The sequence below is a fragment of the Chanodichthys erythropterus genome, chromosome 2 (genome assembly GCF_024489055.1).
Source record: "Chanodichthys erythropterus isolate Z2021 chromosome 2, ASM2448905v1, whole genome shotgun sequence".
In the NCBI taxonomy this organism is placed as follows: Eukaryota; Metazoa; Chordata; class Actinopteri; order Cypriniformes; family Xenocyprididae; genus Chanodichthys; species Chanodichthys erythropterus.
The window spans coordinates 26,674,732-26,691,785 of NC_090222.1; the positions used below are offsets into that span (position 1 = coordinate 26,674,732).

The 17,054-nt window shown below is 35.4% G+C and overlaps 1 protein-coding gene across 1 annotated transcript in view; it reads right to left on the minus strand.

Annotated features, from left to right (window-relative positions):
- pear1 (platelet endothelial aggregation receptor 1) overlaps window positions 1-15,003 on the minus strand; it is a 48,330-nt gene extending 33,327 nt beyond the window's left edge. Inside the window, exon 1 of the mRNA XM_067407059.1 lies at window positions 14,802-15,003. The gene's annotated coding sequence lies outside the window, so the exon portion shown is untranslated. The remainder of the gene's footprint in view (window positions 1-14,801) is intronic.
- Window positions 15,004-17,054: the final 2,051 nt, after the last annotated feature.

Genomic DNA, 17,054 nt, shown 5'->3' on the forward strand with positions numbered 1-17,054 from the left:
TAAACAGTGACACTGGGCAGTGCAGTCGCCTGTCAATGACGTCAGTTACCCTTTGTTACCGCCTTTACTGACGTAGAAACCACATGACAACAGTGTCGTGGACAAATGCGGAAGTAGTGTCTAGCGTCCAGCAAACCACTAGCTTGCTTCAAGCAGTTCCTTATTTACTTCTTGCACGTTTTTATGGTGGATTGTGTTACTTCTTTATGGAACATAATTACTGTTTACCATCTGCCGCTGGTTCTGGCGACACGGACAGCTCCCGTAAACTCATGACCGGAAAAGCGGAAGCGGCGCCGGCGACTGTGTCATAATAAAAGTCCCGCTGCTCGTGAGGCGTGTGTTGATCAATCGCTCCAGCTCCTCGTTCAGCTCCCACAACACTCGGTCCTGCTCTGCTTCATACTACAGTAACGTTAATAATCGCATCCACGAACATGAGTTCTTCCAGACTCCAATCCCTATTCTTTTGCACCGTCCGTTGAGATGGAGACCACATGTCCCAATTTTCCGCTCTAAAACTTGGCGTCATCAAACTATGCCTTTGTTTTGAATAGGCTTCTAGCGACCTCTAGTGGAAAAAAATATCACAAATTGTACCTTTAAGCACAGAATAATCTAAGTGGACTTTTTTTGTAATTGCGCCTTTGAATGTTTACATAATTGTGGCATCCGTAATTGTAATCATGATTACAAATTCGATTAATTGTGCAGCCCTAGTTTATATGAATTTGCAATTTTTAGATTTAATTTGATTTCAATAGTTTGTTGCACACAAAAGAGAACAGTTTACTGGCCTAGTACTTGATTCTGATTGGTAAATTGCAGCATTGAGCGGGCAAATTTTTTGCATAATAATAATACTTCATTGTCCATGGCAAAATTCTTTTTATAATTTTAATAAGTTATATAATAAAGAAAAATGCATGTTACAGATTACGTTTACTGGTATACAGCAAACATAGTATATCACTCGGCAGTCTCCTCAAACTTAGAATAGCTCATTACAACAGTGCCATCTTTTGACTTGATAAGCCTAATTATATGATAAATAGCTAGAATATATGTTAGCTGACTAGTCCATATAGTAATTAATAACTGCAATAACTTGGATTGCAGATTAATATTATATAAATTAAAACTGTAATGTTGTTGCTAGGCCAGTTGTTGTATTATTTTCCTAGCTGCAGCTCTAAGCTAATCACCAAGTAAAGTAATAAAGTCAAACCTGGGATCGTGTAGAGCCCTTTGAAGCTGCACTGAAACTGGAGTTTGGACCTTCAACCCGTTTTACCCCAGTGAAGTCCACTATATGGAGAAAAATCCTAGAAACTTTTTCCTCAAAAACCTTAATTTCTTTTCAAATGAAGAAGGAAAGACATAAACATCTTGAATGTTTATGGGGGTGAGTAAATTATCAGGAAATTTTAATCCTTTAAATTTGTCCATGCTAGCAAGTAACCATATAATAAACTTTAATACACACCTAGCTTTGCGTCGGGTGGTTCTTTGCCTTCATGTGTGCATCAAAATTGTTTAATGCACACCTAGCCGTGGATTATCCCTTCCATAATCACCAGACTCTACATTATTGAGCTAAACATTACATTAATCTTCAAAGCCAGAAAGAGACAGAGCTCATGACTCCAGTAACCACTCAAATTATAGTCAGTTTCATCCACATTCAACTTCAGCAAAACAACCTCATAAAAACATCTCAAAAGACTGAGATTGAGTGAGCGAAGGATTACTACAGACTATTTTAACCATGGTCTGCTGCTGACCTGCTCCTGTTCTGGCAGCACGGTTGTATGTTATTTGCCACACCGTTGTTTACCTTGCCAGAAAGAGACAGAGAGATGAGGTCAAGGAATAATGTAGAGCTGACTGTCAATTGACCAAAAACCCAGTCCTGGCTCAGACACACTAACTCCAGTTAAACCAGTAAATCGCAGTTACGGTAAACTGGCATAAAAGCCCCATAATATAAAACATCTGGGGCTGAATTTCAAAACACACTCTCAGCCTCTGCACCACAGAGTGTTTTGCTGGCTGTGGTCTGGGTTCAGTGTAGCACCACATTGTCTATGTGTCTTTAAGTGTGGGGGTAGTCAACCCCTCATCAATAAACCAGGGGTTAGTGAGTCAGTACAATATTGTACCCCACCCGTTTTTCCATGTTTAATGCTTCAGTAATCTCAAAGACTGTGGAGATGTGTATTTCTATGGTAAACGCATGGGTTTGGCAAGCCCGCTATATTTTGTATTATAGTTTCATACTGTAAAAGAATTGTTTATGTCTCTACTAGAAAAATAATTCTCATGCCAAACAATTTTTGCTGGCTGGTTTTATGCAGTTTGGTGCAATTTTGTTTACGTACATTACCTAGCTCATAAAAAACATTGCAGCCACACAAGAACAGCAGAGTTTGGTGGGATTGTGGGAAGGCGTCATATAGGTGCCGGGTCTGAACCGCCAGAATATCCACTTACGAGCCATACAAGCCATAATTGCACTGGAAAAATACATAAACTGGCAGCTAGAGGCTGTTCTGATGCATCTCCGGTGACAATGGATACGTTTCTGGGGTTCTATTATTTTATTTGTCTGTCATTATACAATTATTGAAATAAATGATCAAATTTACATATTTAAATTGAATATTTGATTTTAGTATTTTACATTCTTTTACATGTTCTTTTAAAAACTTAATAATTAAAAATGCAGTAAACACCAACATCTCGAAAGAGAACAAAAGAAGAAAATCTACTTTTGATGTATAGGAATAGCTGGAATGTTGGCTTTATTAGACACTGTTAAATTTTCATTAATTTCTTCCCAAGCTTTATCTCTCCGCTTTAGACTGTCTGTTTTTACATTACTGTTAGCTTATGAAATACTGTAAAGGCAGTACCACAATTTGTTCCTTTCTGCAAACAGCAACACGTTTCTGTTTTTTTTTTTTTTTTTTTACTTTTAACAGAAAGACAAAACACAGAGCTTTGAGGGGAATGGCTGTTCACAGCACAGATGGATTTGTAATACTTTTCTTTACAGTATGAGTAACAGAGGTCTCAAACCCAAACACTCTTAGCAGATGAAGTGACATGTTGGCTGCTGTCTGCCAACCCTTAAGCTAAAACACCCCTATACCCAGCTCTCACATGCTGTTGCCCAAGTAATTGTGATGGAAACCATACAAACACTGCTGGAAAGAACTGCTTGAGAAAGAAAATATGGATGACTAAACATGCCTCCTAAAATAAGCATCAAGTCCTATTGTAAGACTAGCATTCTAAGTTGGGTATATATGTGCCTGTGCCTTTTATGTATTTTCTATTTCAAAACATTTTGTATTTGTCAAAGCAAATATTTTTATAAAAAAGTGCACGTTTTTATTATTTATTATAATTATCAAATAAACCCTCTGGTGTTGTTTGGTCATTTTAGACCTCTTGTGTTGTTTGTGGTCAAAAATGAATGGGAAATAGGCAAAAATATAAAAATACAGAGATTTTTTGTTTACAATCTATAAATCAGCCACGATGCAGAAAAAGTACACAGCAATGAAGGGGTGACACTCTAAAATTGCCACAATTCCTAGTAAAATTAATGCAAAAATTGACATTTCAAATCAACATTTCAAAAAAAAAAAAACTAAACCTTGACAAAAAGTAGTCTTTGAGAATGTCTAAATATCTAAATCCACAACTTAAAATAACTTAAAAATAAGTATTTATGTCCAAAAACAACTATTTATAAGCTTTTTATATAGGAATCTAGTGGTTACACCATGGCATTACAGGGGTTTTTCTCATCCAACCAGATGGCACTAATCTGCCTTCAAAAATTGGATTTTAAAGGCATTGTCTCTATTTTAACATGAAATACAGCTATAATTGAAAAGTAATCAAAAATTCGAATTACTTTATTATTTTCAATACGAAAAAATGTATCATAGTTATTGCACAAATATTAATTAATGGCATGAAATTCTCTCAAAATACAAAAGAAAAAAATATTATTGAACAAAAATATATAATACATTGATTTTACTGAAGAAAAAAAAGTTAAACTTTTGACCATGAACAACACAACAACAACACAAGTGTGACCCCCAAATGAACAATACCAGGGGGTCAAATTATCTAAATTATTTTAAAATTATATATATATATATATATATATCTATATCTATATATATATATCTATATATTTATATAATCAATGAATAAAATCAATGGTTCACATACTTATGAGTGGGGTTATTTTAATAAATTCAGCTATTGTTCTGTCTTGTGAACTAAATGCAAACATCTTTTATGTAAAATATCTTACTCAGGACAGTACTAAACAAAAAATAACATGTATTTTGTTTGATCTCTCTTATTTTACTAAAATTATTCACATTTTCACAGATTCTGCAAGGGGTTCAAAAACTTTTTCTTGCCACTGTATATATGCATTTGTTTTTTTAGTACAATGCACAACATAAATGCTGTAAACAAATATATTTTAGAAAGGTAATATTTTACAAGGGGACCATCATATTTGGGGGTCTTAACTTTGCGTGAGGAACAGACCCAAATTTAAGTTATTTTCTGTCTTGAATCTGTCAGATTTTTCAATGAATCGACAAATGATGGTCAATTAATCTGGTGTGTGTTTCCCAAAGCAAACTATGTTTGCAAGTTCCGTCATTACCAATAGAGTGGAATGGGACTTACGACGATAGTTGACTAACGATGCTTTCAGGAAACGCACCCCTGAATGATTTATTAATAAATTATACTAGTCCTACTTTAATTGTATGGAAAAGAGCAACTTTCCTCCTTTTGTGCTTCACAGAAGAAAGTCAAACTGGCTTAACTGACATGGTAAATGAACATCCGTTCAATTAATACTCTGTTTCAGATCTAGCTCTAGGATTCAGTGAGACTGACAGTGTCTGCCTTCGTTGGGTTTGGCTGTGGAACAGAAGCTTATGTCATGCTCTGCTCTGTGGCCGGTCTGTAGCTTCTCTAAAAAGAGAAAAACAGGATATGTGGGGGCCCTTCCTTCTTTATCGCTCTCTCTCTTAACACTCGCCATCTCTTTAGGGTCAGACACCACTCTTCCACGCTCGCACAGACCGCAGAAACCGACCTAGCAGACATCAAAGAGAACTGATTCAAGATATCCATCAGAGACCACACCCCTGCATCGGCTTCATGTATCTCCGAGGCAAACTTGACCTTGTGTGTTTGTGTTGGTGAGCGGTAACCGATTCTAATTCTGAGGGTATTGCCCAGCTGGCTTATGTCATACCCGCTATATCTGCATGACCTCACGCTTGGAGGAAACTACAGTCGCACAGACACAACGATAAGGCTGCTGTCATCACAACAGTTGTGTTGTGGTCGTACTGATGTATATTTTTAAGAGTCAGGAAAGACGACAGTACTCTATAAACAGAAAAAAGTTTCTCATCAGGGTGTGATACATTTTGTGATAAAAGGCAAGCCAGGTCAGTACGACCAAAAATGGACAGATGAAGCTTTATTTTTGGCTTTGTCTGTAGTGATATTTCAGCCTGAGTGTTTTAAGTGGTGTTAAGTTTTCTGCCATTTAAAGGCATGGAGCCGAGAGGTCCTGAGGCCTTGTGGGGGACCTCACAGTTTGACAGCTGGTTCCTGCTAGACATTGTAGACCATATAACCACAGAATACATGACTGTGGCTTTACTGGGGCCTAAGGCACGTGGTGGCCAAACAAACAAAACACATTTATATAAAAATACAGAGTTTTTATATTATGCGCATATTTATGTTTGGGTTTTTTACGTATAGGTGCACACAACCACAAAAATATCAAATTATATTCACATAAAAGCACACACTCGTGTTCACAAACCATGGTGATTGTCACAATGCTAAACCAAACCCTCAGAGGCAGAGAAGTTAAAGAGATGGGCACTTCTGAGGTTTGCACTCTTTAAAAAGACATGACCAAGCACCACCATAATTACATGGACCATAATTTATATGGCCCAGAACATGTAGAGGCAAAAACCAAAGCAGAAAAAAAACTTCTTTTTGTTTTAAATTTAATTGTAATGTTAATATCGAATTTGAAAGTCATTTAATGAACTATAACTGTTATTATTGCCTGTAGATTTCTTGTTTAAAAAAAACCAAAAAAAAAACAGAAAATGAAACATCCACCTCCATGACTCAAAACTATGAAATCTAGAGTATTTATTCCTGTTACGAATGCTTTTTCTGAACAGGAAATTGATAATAATTTCAATGGAATGTTGATTAACACTGCAGCGTGACTCTTTACATCCTTATCTCACCGGAAATGCTCCCTAGCTTACTTCTTCCTACTACTCACTTCTTCCTCTACTCCTCCTCTTCCTCTCTGCCTCCAGTGTGGTCAGAGATGTCCACCCACAAATATCAAGACAGATGCCAACTGTGAATGAGTCATTTAACCTTTTCATGACTGCAGAATCATTGTTCCAGAGCCAAGTTTTCCTAGTCTAGCTTTCTAATAAAACCTGACATTGCACACTATGAATATTGTTGGCACTGTGACAATGTTGATTTTATTTTCCCCTATTGTAGGCCGATTTGGATAAAAGTGTCTGCTTAATGCATACATGTCAATATTCTCCTTTCCATACAAAACGCTGGGTTAAAAATAACCCAAGTTGGGTTAAAATGGACAAACGCAGCAATTGAGTTGTTTTGACCCTAATGTTAAATTTTTGATCCAACCTGCTGAGTAGATTTATTTAACTCAACTATTGTTTAAAAATGACTATATTGCTTACTTAAAATGAACCCAAAATAGGTTTGAAATGAACATTTATTTATATGTTTAATAAATAATAATAAAATAATAAACATTTATTAAATTGCTTATTAATAAATGTTCACCTTTTGATCATTACTGTTGCCTCTAGTAATTATGTGTCTGAATTTTTTAATTCAAACCTATTTGGGGTACATTTTAAGCTAGCCATATAGTAATTTTTTAAACAATAGTTGAATTAAATAAAACTGTCCAGCAGGTTGGATAAACATTTGACCCAACTGTTGGGTCAAAACAACCCAAATGCTGGGTTTGTCCATATTTAACCCAGCTTGGGTTGTTTTGTATAATCCCTCACCTCAAATCAATGCAAAATATACTGTGAAATATACAGAAGGGCTTGTTTGTTAGTTCTCCATCAAAACACCATGAACTCCAAGGAGTTTTAGTATTAAAATATGTGAGCATTCTCAATCTAAACAAATGAAAAGGCATGAGAAACTCATATAATAAAAGAGATCACAGAGGATGGTCTGAGATTTTAAGTTCTGTAAACTGCTTTTGTTTAAGAAAGAGGCTTTGAGAGAAATTACAAGTATGTTTTCCAGTTTTTGTTTCTTCCCAAAGGGAGAGGTGAGGTTACCCTCTTAATTTCAGTGACACAGCCAAACATAACATCATGACCGCTGCTTCAACATGATTTATCCTCCTTGTTTTTCCAATACACACAGCATAAACAAGCATGGACACTATTCTTCCATTACAGGGATAAAATGAAAGCTGGATACCCTAAAAGTCTAGGCTCTTATAATCTTTTGCTTATTGCACTTGGGACTGTGACCCAGTTTAGTTAATTGCTCTCTGAAATTTCTGTCACAATGATTGTTAGGCCAAAAGACTGATAGGGAGAAGATTTAGTTTAATTTTAGCTCCAGCTGTGCTGGCATATCAATCACATATTCATGAATGATTGGCCATTACTGCAGGACAGAGATGAGCTGCGTTTCCCCTGTCAGTACAACAAAGCATGCAGTATGTCATCCATAGAGAGGAAATGCTGAACAAATGTGTATGTGTGTAAAGAAACAGCCAGGCCAATCGTCACAAGCCTACATGAGCATACTCGATCTCCACGTGCACATATGCCTATATACACAGCTCTCTTAAAATGGGGGGTCTCTAGTTTAACGCCCCCTCCTCTGCTGGCTAAATCGATTGCAGATTTCCATGAGTGCAGAGCTGGCTTGTGTATGTGTGTGAGGCCCTCGGTCTGGGCGTACTGTCAGAACACATGCGAGAGAGAGAAAGGAGGAGAAAAAGAGTGCCGCGGTCCCAATAGGACCCAAAGGAACATCATTCCAGGCTGGAGACCTAGAATCACAGCTGTGGAGTCAGCTGAGCAACCTCTCACCAAGGGACATTTTCCTGAAAGAACTTCTGTCAGCACCATCAAACGTAACAACTGTGGAACTGTGCAGTGAAATAATAGGACCTAAAGAAATATGAGCTAAAATCTAGATTTTTAAAGTGACATCATACATCAAAATGTGAAATTTACAATAGAAAACATGAATACAGGTGATTAGTAGTACTTCAGAAAGGGTTCCCAAAAATTACTCTTTTTAAAATCATTTTATAGAGATTTTTTTTTTTAATTATTATTTACAAATGTAAATATATGTGACCCCCATGGACCACAAAATCAGTCATAAGGGTCAATTGTTTTGAATAAATTATCTTTCCATTGATGTATGGTTTGTTAGGAAATCTGGAATCTGAGGGTGCAAAAAAAATCTAAATAGTGAGAAAATCACCTTTAAAGTTGTCCAAATGAAGTCCTTAGCAATGCGTATCCACTAACAATTTGTTTTATATATATTTATGGTAGGAAATTTACAAAATATCCTAATGATTTTTTGGCATAAAAGAAAAATAATTTGACCCATAAAATGTATTGTTGGCTATTGCTACAAAAACACCTCTGCGACTTACGACTGGTTTTGTGGTCCAGGGTCACATTTTAGATTATTTTGGACATCAATATCATTTTATTTGAATTTCAGCTTTTCAGATTTTAAAATTCCCTGATATTTCCAGGTTTTTCATGACCGTGGGAACCCATTTTTAAATCTGGCATTAAAAAAACAGTACAGTGAATTTTGATATAAAATAAAATCTAAAAAAATATTTCAATATTCAAATCTGGATATTACAATGGAAGAAATAAATATTGATATTATTTGTTTCCAATACAAGTAGATAAAAAAGTTCAGTTGCTTAAATTTTTAAGTATAATCAAAGTGGCTGTACGAGTTATTTCAACTTAAATTAAACTGACTTAAAAAAAATTAAACTGAATCTTGTATAGCTAACTTGTAAAAAAAGTTGAAATTGCTTAAATTATTTTGATGAGTTAAATTATGACTTATTGGCCATATAATTTTTTACATTAAATATCATTTAGTTTTTTAGACAAAACCTCCGTCCATGCAGAGAAAAGCTCTTTAGCTTCACTATTCAGGAAAAAAAAGTTGCTTAGTTACAATTCCTTTCATTTATTTTAATTATAATTAGCTGTTCGCTGCTCAGTTGACAGCTGTTCAGACAGTCCTCATCATCTCCGTGAGAGAGGAGGCATCATATATCAGCAGTACACTAAAGTCCTCTCACTTTGTTTAGAGGATCGCCATTTCTTTTTGCTTTAGTTTGGTTAATGAACTGCCACAAGAGTGAAGTGAGATAACAGACTCCAACCTCCCTTGCATCTGGTCTAAATCAACATGCTGTTGGCTGGCAAATTTATTTGCAAACACTAATATGGACTCAAGCTCATTCTCCGCAGTTAAGGAACTTTTCATATGTGTGCTATTTTCCCCTTCTCTGTGTTGTTTTATTGTATGGGTCTGGGCAGTACTGCATGTCCTGGGTATAGTAAAGCTGTCCCACACAGGAATTTACCTTTAGAGGCCCATTTATTTATGGGACAGAATAGCAAACATTTGGATCAGAAGAATGGAGGAGACAGATGGACAAATTGCAGCAGGTTGATGATAAAGCTATGCTGTGATGAATAAATTCATGTACTTATCTTTACATTTATATTTATTCATATTTTTCGCAATTTTATTTATTGCATTTTCAGAGATTTGGACCAGACCTGGATCCATTCAATTGAGTGTGACATACAACGCCAAGCCTCCCCTAAGTGCAAAAAGGAGTGCAGCACTCAGAAAAAGCATTAGGACAGAATCCAGGTGCATGATGAAACCAAAGCCCTCGTATTTTTCCAACAAAATATCTTTGTAAAGCAATGCTAAAATATTTTTTCTGTTTGCCAGCTTAAAGATCTGCTATTTCTCTCTTAGCTTTTGACAGAACGTAGAGGATAATGCTTTGAATGAGGCAATTCAGGGATTTGGTACCACACAATATCACTGCATCACCCGTTTGCCATCATTCATCTCCCAAGAGGAAGTCCACTCGCTGCCAGTACATTCCTCCTAAAGCTTTCTGATTTACTCAACTGGCCATCGCTGCAGAGCCCTTCTGGAGAGTGAGGAGGAAGCCTGCTGCTTATTGAAACCATCTTTTTATCACCTTTTTTACAGCTGAAAAAATAACCAGATGTTTCTGAATCTGAGCATTTGAGAGTAAAAAGGTTTTCACCAGAGGAAAAGAAACGCATCACTCTCTGTCTGCCCCTAAAATGACTCCATAGAAATGCTTCTAGATTCTCCTCCTCCTCCTCTCACTCCCATCACAATGAAGACAATAGTATTTTAACCCCAATCCAGAGGTTTCTCAAATGTTAAAGTGTCCCTTGCCATAATGCATTTTCAAAACTCTGAATTGAATGTAAACTTTAAGGCGCACTCAGTAATGTATTAAATAAATCAGTAATACAGTAAAGAAAGTGAAATATTATTAAATATTCAAATAACTGTTGTTTTTATTTAAATATATTTTAAAATCTAAGGCAAAGCTGAATTTTCAGCATCATTACTCCAGTCTTCAGTGTCACATGATCCTTCAGAAATAATTCTAATATGTGATTTGTTGCTCAATTATTGTCAATGTTGAAAACAGCTGTGCTAGCTACTTAATATTTTTGTGAAAACAGTGATACACTTTTTTTAAGGATTCTTTGATGAATAGAAAGTTCAAAAGAGTAGCATTTATTCCAAATATAAATCTTTAGTAACATCATAAATGTCACTTTTGATCAGTTCAATGCATCCCTGCTGAATAAAAGTAATCATGTGACTTTGGCAGTTTGATACACGTTCCGATTCAAAACAAAAGATTTGTAAAGTTTTGAAGCTCCATGAAGCAGTGTTTTGAAATCGTCCATCACTAGATATTGTTGAATAAAGTTGTTATTTTGTTTTTTTGTCGTACACAAAAAGTATTCTCTGCGCTTCACAACATTAAGGTTGAACCACTGTAGTCACATGAACTGTTTTAAATATGTCTTTAGTACCTTTCTGGGCGTTTGAAAGTGTTAATAATTATCTGCAGGCCTCACTGAGCCATCGGATTTTATAAAAAATGTCTTAATTTGTGTTCCGAAGATGAACGAAGGTCTTACGGGTGTGGAACGACATGAGGGTGAGTAATTAATGACATAATTTTCATTTTTGGGAGAACTAACCCTTTTATGATATGTGTAGGACATATATATTTGACAACAAGGCAGAAATAACAGGATGAGAGTTAGAAGGAGAGACAGAGAAAGAGGGCAGGTATTTGCCAGATGCTGGACTCAGGATGTCCTGGGCACAAGAGAAGAAAAGAGGAAACAGAGGGGTAATTTCCTGTGCTGCCAACAAAATCTGTGTCAAAACTAAATTTCCATCTAAATCTTTCTTCCATTTCCATCGGATGTGCTTGTGTTTGAGGATCTATGATTTAACGTACAATGTGTTTACAATTCACTGTCTGTAAGATAAATAACAATATCCGAGTCCTCAGGTCTCTACTGTCTCCTCCTCTCATTCAACAGAACACCAGGGAGTTTAACAGACACAAACAAAAGGAAACATCTTGAGAGAAAATACAGGTCTGTCATCCAGTGACCATTTCCCATCAGTAGACACTACACACACACTCTCTCACAATACACATGCATATAGTCAAATCTATCTTTTTCTGTCTCTTACATATAAAAGACAGTGTGTCCTGACCTCATATTTTACCACAATGAATTTTCCGATTGGATCTCATGGGACAAACTTCAGCACAGTGCCGATATGCCTTTTCCATAATGCTAAAGCAAAAGGAAAAAATGAGGAGGGTTATTATTTTTCCCCTGTCGTCTACCTGATTTAAAATACAACTCTGAGATGGCAGGACAACAGCGGTAGAATCGATCGCTTCAAATGTCAGTCCCAAATATGAAGGAGTGGATTTTTATGTAACAATTACTTTTTCTCTGACTGATATAATAAGAAACAATTACTTTTTGTAACCACTCCTCATAATATACAATGATTTAAGATCATAAACTTGTTCTGAAACACTACAATCACAAGAAAAGCTTTACTGTTGGCTGTCATTATCATTTTTCAAGAGTTCTCCATAAGATTTACAAACAATGATTTTATATTTCAACCTAGATGGGTTGTTTTCTTTTCTTCCGTGCAAACAGGCCCTTCAAAACAACATCACTTTCCCCTCTCCTAATGACTACCAGCACTGCGGCTGTGATTCAAGCCTCTCCAATACCACCGACTTTCGGATCGGAGCAAAGATCACAGATCTTGTCACTGACTCTACAACTCTGTGGTGGTTCTGCAGTGAAAATAAACAGGGATGTGAAAACAAAAGTAAACAAATTGCAAAATGAGTTACCAAAAATGCAATGCAATTGTCCAACTCCGTTTTGAATATAAAAGGCTGAACAGTTTCTAACATTTTAAATGAGTCTGCATGAGGTAGGCGGCACTGCTAAGATGAGCTCTTGAAACTCCGCCCTCTTCTTGAGAGCAGCAGCTCATTTGCATTTAAAGGGACACACACAAAAATGGAGCGTTTTTGCTCACCCTCAAAAAATGACAAATTTATCATGCTATGAAAAATGATCTGTTGGGTATTTTGAGCTAAAAATTCACATACATACTCTGGGGACATCAGACACTTATTTTACATCTTGTAAAAGTGGCATTATATGACCCTTTAAAAAAATAACAATTGATAAAAGAATAAAGTTTCCAAAAGAAGGTTTTCACAGCGATACCATCTTGGTTCCCCAAAAGAACCTTTCAGTAAACAGTTCTTAAAAGAACCATTTTTTCTTAGTGTGAAGAACATTTTAAAAATCTAAAGAACCTTTTGTGTAATGAAAAGGTTCCATGATATTAAAGGTTCTTCATGGAACCATCAATGCTAATAAAGGAACTTTATTTTTATTTTATTTCATAGTATAAAGAGATGGGAAGCAGAACCGTGCAGATCCAAAGCCCTCCTCTGGCCTCTGCCTGCAAAAAGCATGAGTTAGAGAGGCTTATGTAAGCATGTGGTGGAAATATTACCCACCGTCCTCATCCATTAACAAAACACCCCCATCTCATCACCACTGACCTCTGCATGTTCTTTTCTCTATGCTTTTTTTTTTATGCTGAACTCATATAAAGTCACTTTACAGATTTGCAAAACGTAAATTCAAATGTTAAATTCTCTTTTTACATATCAGATTCCTTTACAGAAATCAATTCTAGTTTATTAGCTGATAATTTACAATTAATATCATCACATAAATTATCTAATAACACAATCAGCTGTGAACTACCGAACCAAGAAGAATTTCAGTTAAAGAGTCACTGCCAACCCAGTGCTCATGACCCAACAGAGAAATCATATCAACAGCAGATGTTTTTTATGAGGACCTTAGTATGCTGCTGTCAAGGTGAAAAGTTTCTCCTGTGGAAATCAATTAGAGTTTCTGCTCTCCAGATGTGGAACCATTGGCAGGTACTAGTAATTCTTTCTTCACTCCTATTCATAAGTCTGTCCTGTTCTATGGGATATTGTGGTCTGGATGGAGAAACAAGTAGTGGACTCCTTTTAATTGTCTGGAATTAACTAGATCCAAGGTCAAGGTCAAGGTCAACATCTCCTGGGTGGGTTAATGTGTATATTTATACATATTTGTTTTTGCCAAATATGGTTTTGTGACACTGGGGTTTGCTTGTGTCTGCAAGCTATTAACACTCCACAATGTCAGGTGGGGAAGCAAGCAAAACTCAAATATGCATTCCTGCTGGATCAACTACAAAAGTGAAAACAAAACAAAAACTTTATGGCTCTGATATGACTCAGAGACTCAAAGAAAGATAAAATATGTTTAGGGCAGTGTGTCATTTCACCATTGTCCTTCACATTACACAGCCATGACTCAGATATTTGTATTATGACAAGCATCAAGCTCAATCCACTCTCTAAATACAAAATATGTGCATCTTTTTACAAATATAACACGTTTTATTATGCATATTATGGATTTTTTGTCATCTTTGAGGACAAAAACACATGATGGATAAAGGAGCATCAGTCTGTCTACACCTGTTCAAGATCACATCTGTCCCTGATTTGTTCTGAAAAAAGTCAACGGACATTTTTGTTTCAACAGCTAAATTGCACAATAATTACAAGAAACCCATTATTTTTGGAATAAGAACAATGTGTGAGCTAATAAATACCTATAAATCAACCTATATAAGTTTACACTGTTGTGAAGTGTGCATTTACAGTAAACATTATTGATTATACAACTTTAGTTTGCATGAATTATATGGTTTGTTTGAACTGAAGAGTTACCCTAAGAAAAAGCAGTCATATAAGCACATCAAAAACAGACTTCAAGAAGTAGGTCAGGGAAGAAGATGGAAACTTCAGCAGACAAAAACTTCAGAACAAAGATGCTAATAAAAGTAGTCTTTACCTAAATGATGAAAGGTATTCAATTGCATTACAGTTGTATTGTGGGTAGCGTGAACTTCCTTACCTTACTGGAGATGTGGCATTGGATTTTATTAATCGAAGTTCTGGGGTGCTGCGTCCTGAGGACAATGAAGACTCTCTTACAAACGTACGTCCTTTTGTATACTTTTTAAACCTGTAAATAAATTTTGAAGCTTTGCTCGCAAAGTGACCGCTAAACCTTTGTTCGCGTAACCATTAGCTGTATCTCTATCCTATGTGCTGGAGAGCGCGCGACAGTGACAGAATTGCAAGACAAGTCGCTGGTGCGCGAGGAGTGGGCACGCGCTTACGCCTACTGTATTCTGTCCCTCCCACTGTTTAGTGTTCGATTCTAGCGTCAATTAACAGATATAGAATATATATTGAACTTACTTTAAAAAGCCATTACAAATAATAACAATACAATACTTCAATCTTAAGAAATTTTCTTAAATGGATGTACATTGAAATATTTCATGTTTCATGACATTTCCATACGCTACACATGGTTTTATAGGCTATACTAACGTTTATAAGTGTTAACCCTCATGTTTTGTTGAAATGTACTCACTATTTGTATGCTTGGGATCCCAGAGATCCCAGTGATGTGCTAAAATAATGGGAGTAATTCAGTAATGAATATTTTTCTAACATATTCTTTTAAAATACATTTCTTTGACCTAATAAAACTCAGTAAGAAAATATTATTGAAGGTTTACCACAAAATATTCAGAAATGTGACTTGTATCCATAGTCGTTTCTGTCTGGGGTCAAACAATGTTCATACAATGAAATAAATCAAAATAAGAAACTGGCAGGAGTGTATTATAGTTATAGTTTACCCAAAATGATTGTTTTAGTATGGTCCGGAAAGTTCAATTAGGAATATAAATGGGGGTGTAAAATGGAAAATTCAGGATCTGGCACATCAACAAAGCATTCCTCTTTCTAATTACTATTCAGAATGTCTGTTCAAAAATAGCTTTCCAAAAGAAGGCTAACAGCTATGATTGGTAAGCCACTGCACTGAAGGGTCCGTGAGAATGCTTTCCTGCTGGCTTTTATGATAAGTGATGCTCTGGGATGTATTTCCCCCATCATGCATTGTATTAACAGATAACACTCTGTAATTTAGGAAATAATAGAGAATGAAGGAAAACAGAGTTTCCGTTTCACTAAGACACTCAGCAAAAGATGGCCTGAGTCAGTTTTGGCATCAGCTTATCATCTGAAAACAGGAACTTCACTTGCACATTGTAGGTCTTAAATTCCCCAGGTGATTTCCTTTTACAACTTATTTTTGAAAATCTTTAAATAAGTATTGTTTTTTTTTTTTTTAATATATATATATATATTCTCTAATGCATTTCTCAAGAGGTCTAATGCACCCCGAATATATTATACTATATTTTACAGCAGTTAATTACAGTTTTCAACAGTGATTGGCCTGTTTAGTGACCATTTCTGCAGGTAACATCATTAAACCAGCAGATGTGGACAAGTAACTCTGTCATTTAATTGCTCGCTTAAAGGGTTAGTTCCCCCAAAAATGAAATTTCTGTAAGTACCTCATGTCGTTCTAAACCTGTAAGACCTTCGTTCATCTTCAGAACACAAATTAAGATATTTCTGATGAAATCTGAGAGGTATTTTTTATATCCCATAGAAAGCATTGAAATTACCACTTTCAAGGTCCAGAGAAGTATAGACATGGTTAAAATAGTCAATGTGACTACAGTGGTTCAACCTTAATGTTATGAAGTGACGAGAATACTTTTTGTCTGCAAAAATAAAACAAAAATAACAACTTTGAACATTGCAGAGCTTCCTTGTTTATGTCTGAATGCCGGCTAATGACAGAAATCAATTTTTTGGGTGAACTAACCCTTTAACCATCCCTTTTGAAAACAGTGATGTAATATATATATATATATATATATATATATATATATATATATATCACTATATAGGCTATTCAATAACATATAGGTTTCTATACATTCAAAACATTACCACCACTACTCAAGATGAGTAATATGTCTAAATTACCCAATATTGATTTTTGTTACATTAAAGCAATATCACAGTTACAGTCTGACCTTGTTGAATATCAGAGTACATCTTATTTATAACAGCACTCTATATTATATTATATTATATTATATTATATTATATTATATTATATTATATTATATTATATTATATTATATTATATTATATTATATTATATTATATTATATTATATTATATTTTTCTGATTTAATATCTGTCCAGTCTCAACTGCCAAGTCAAACAT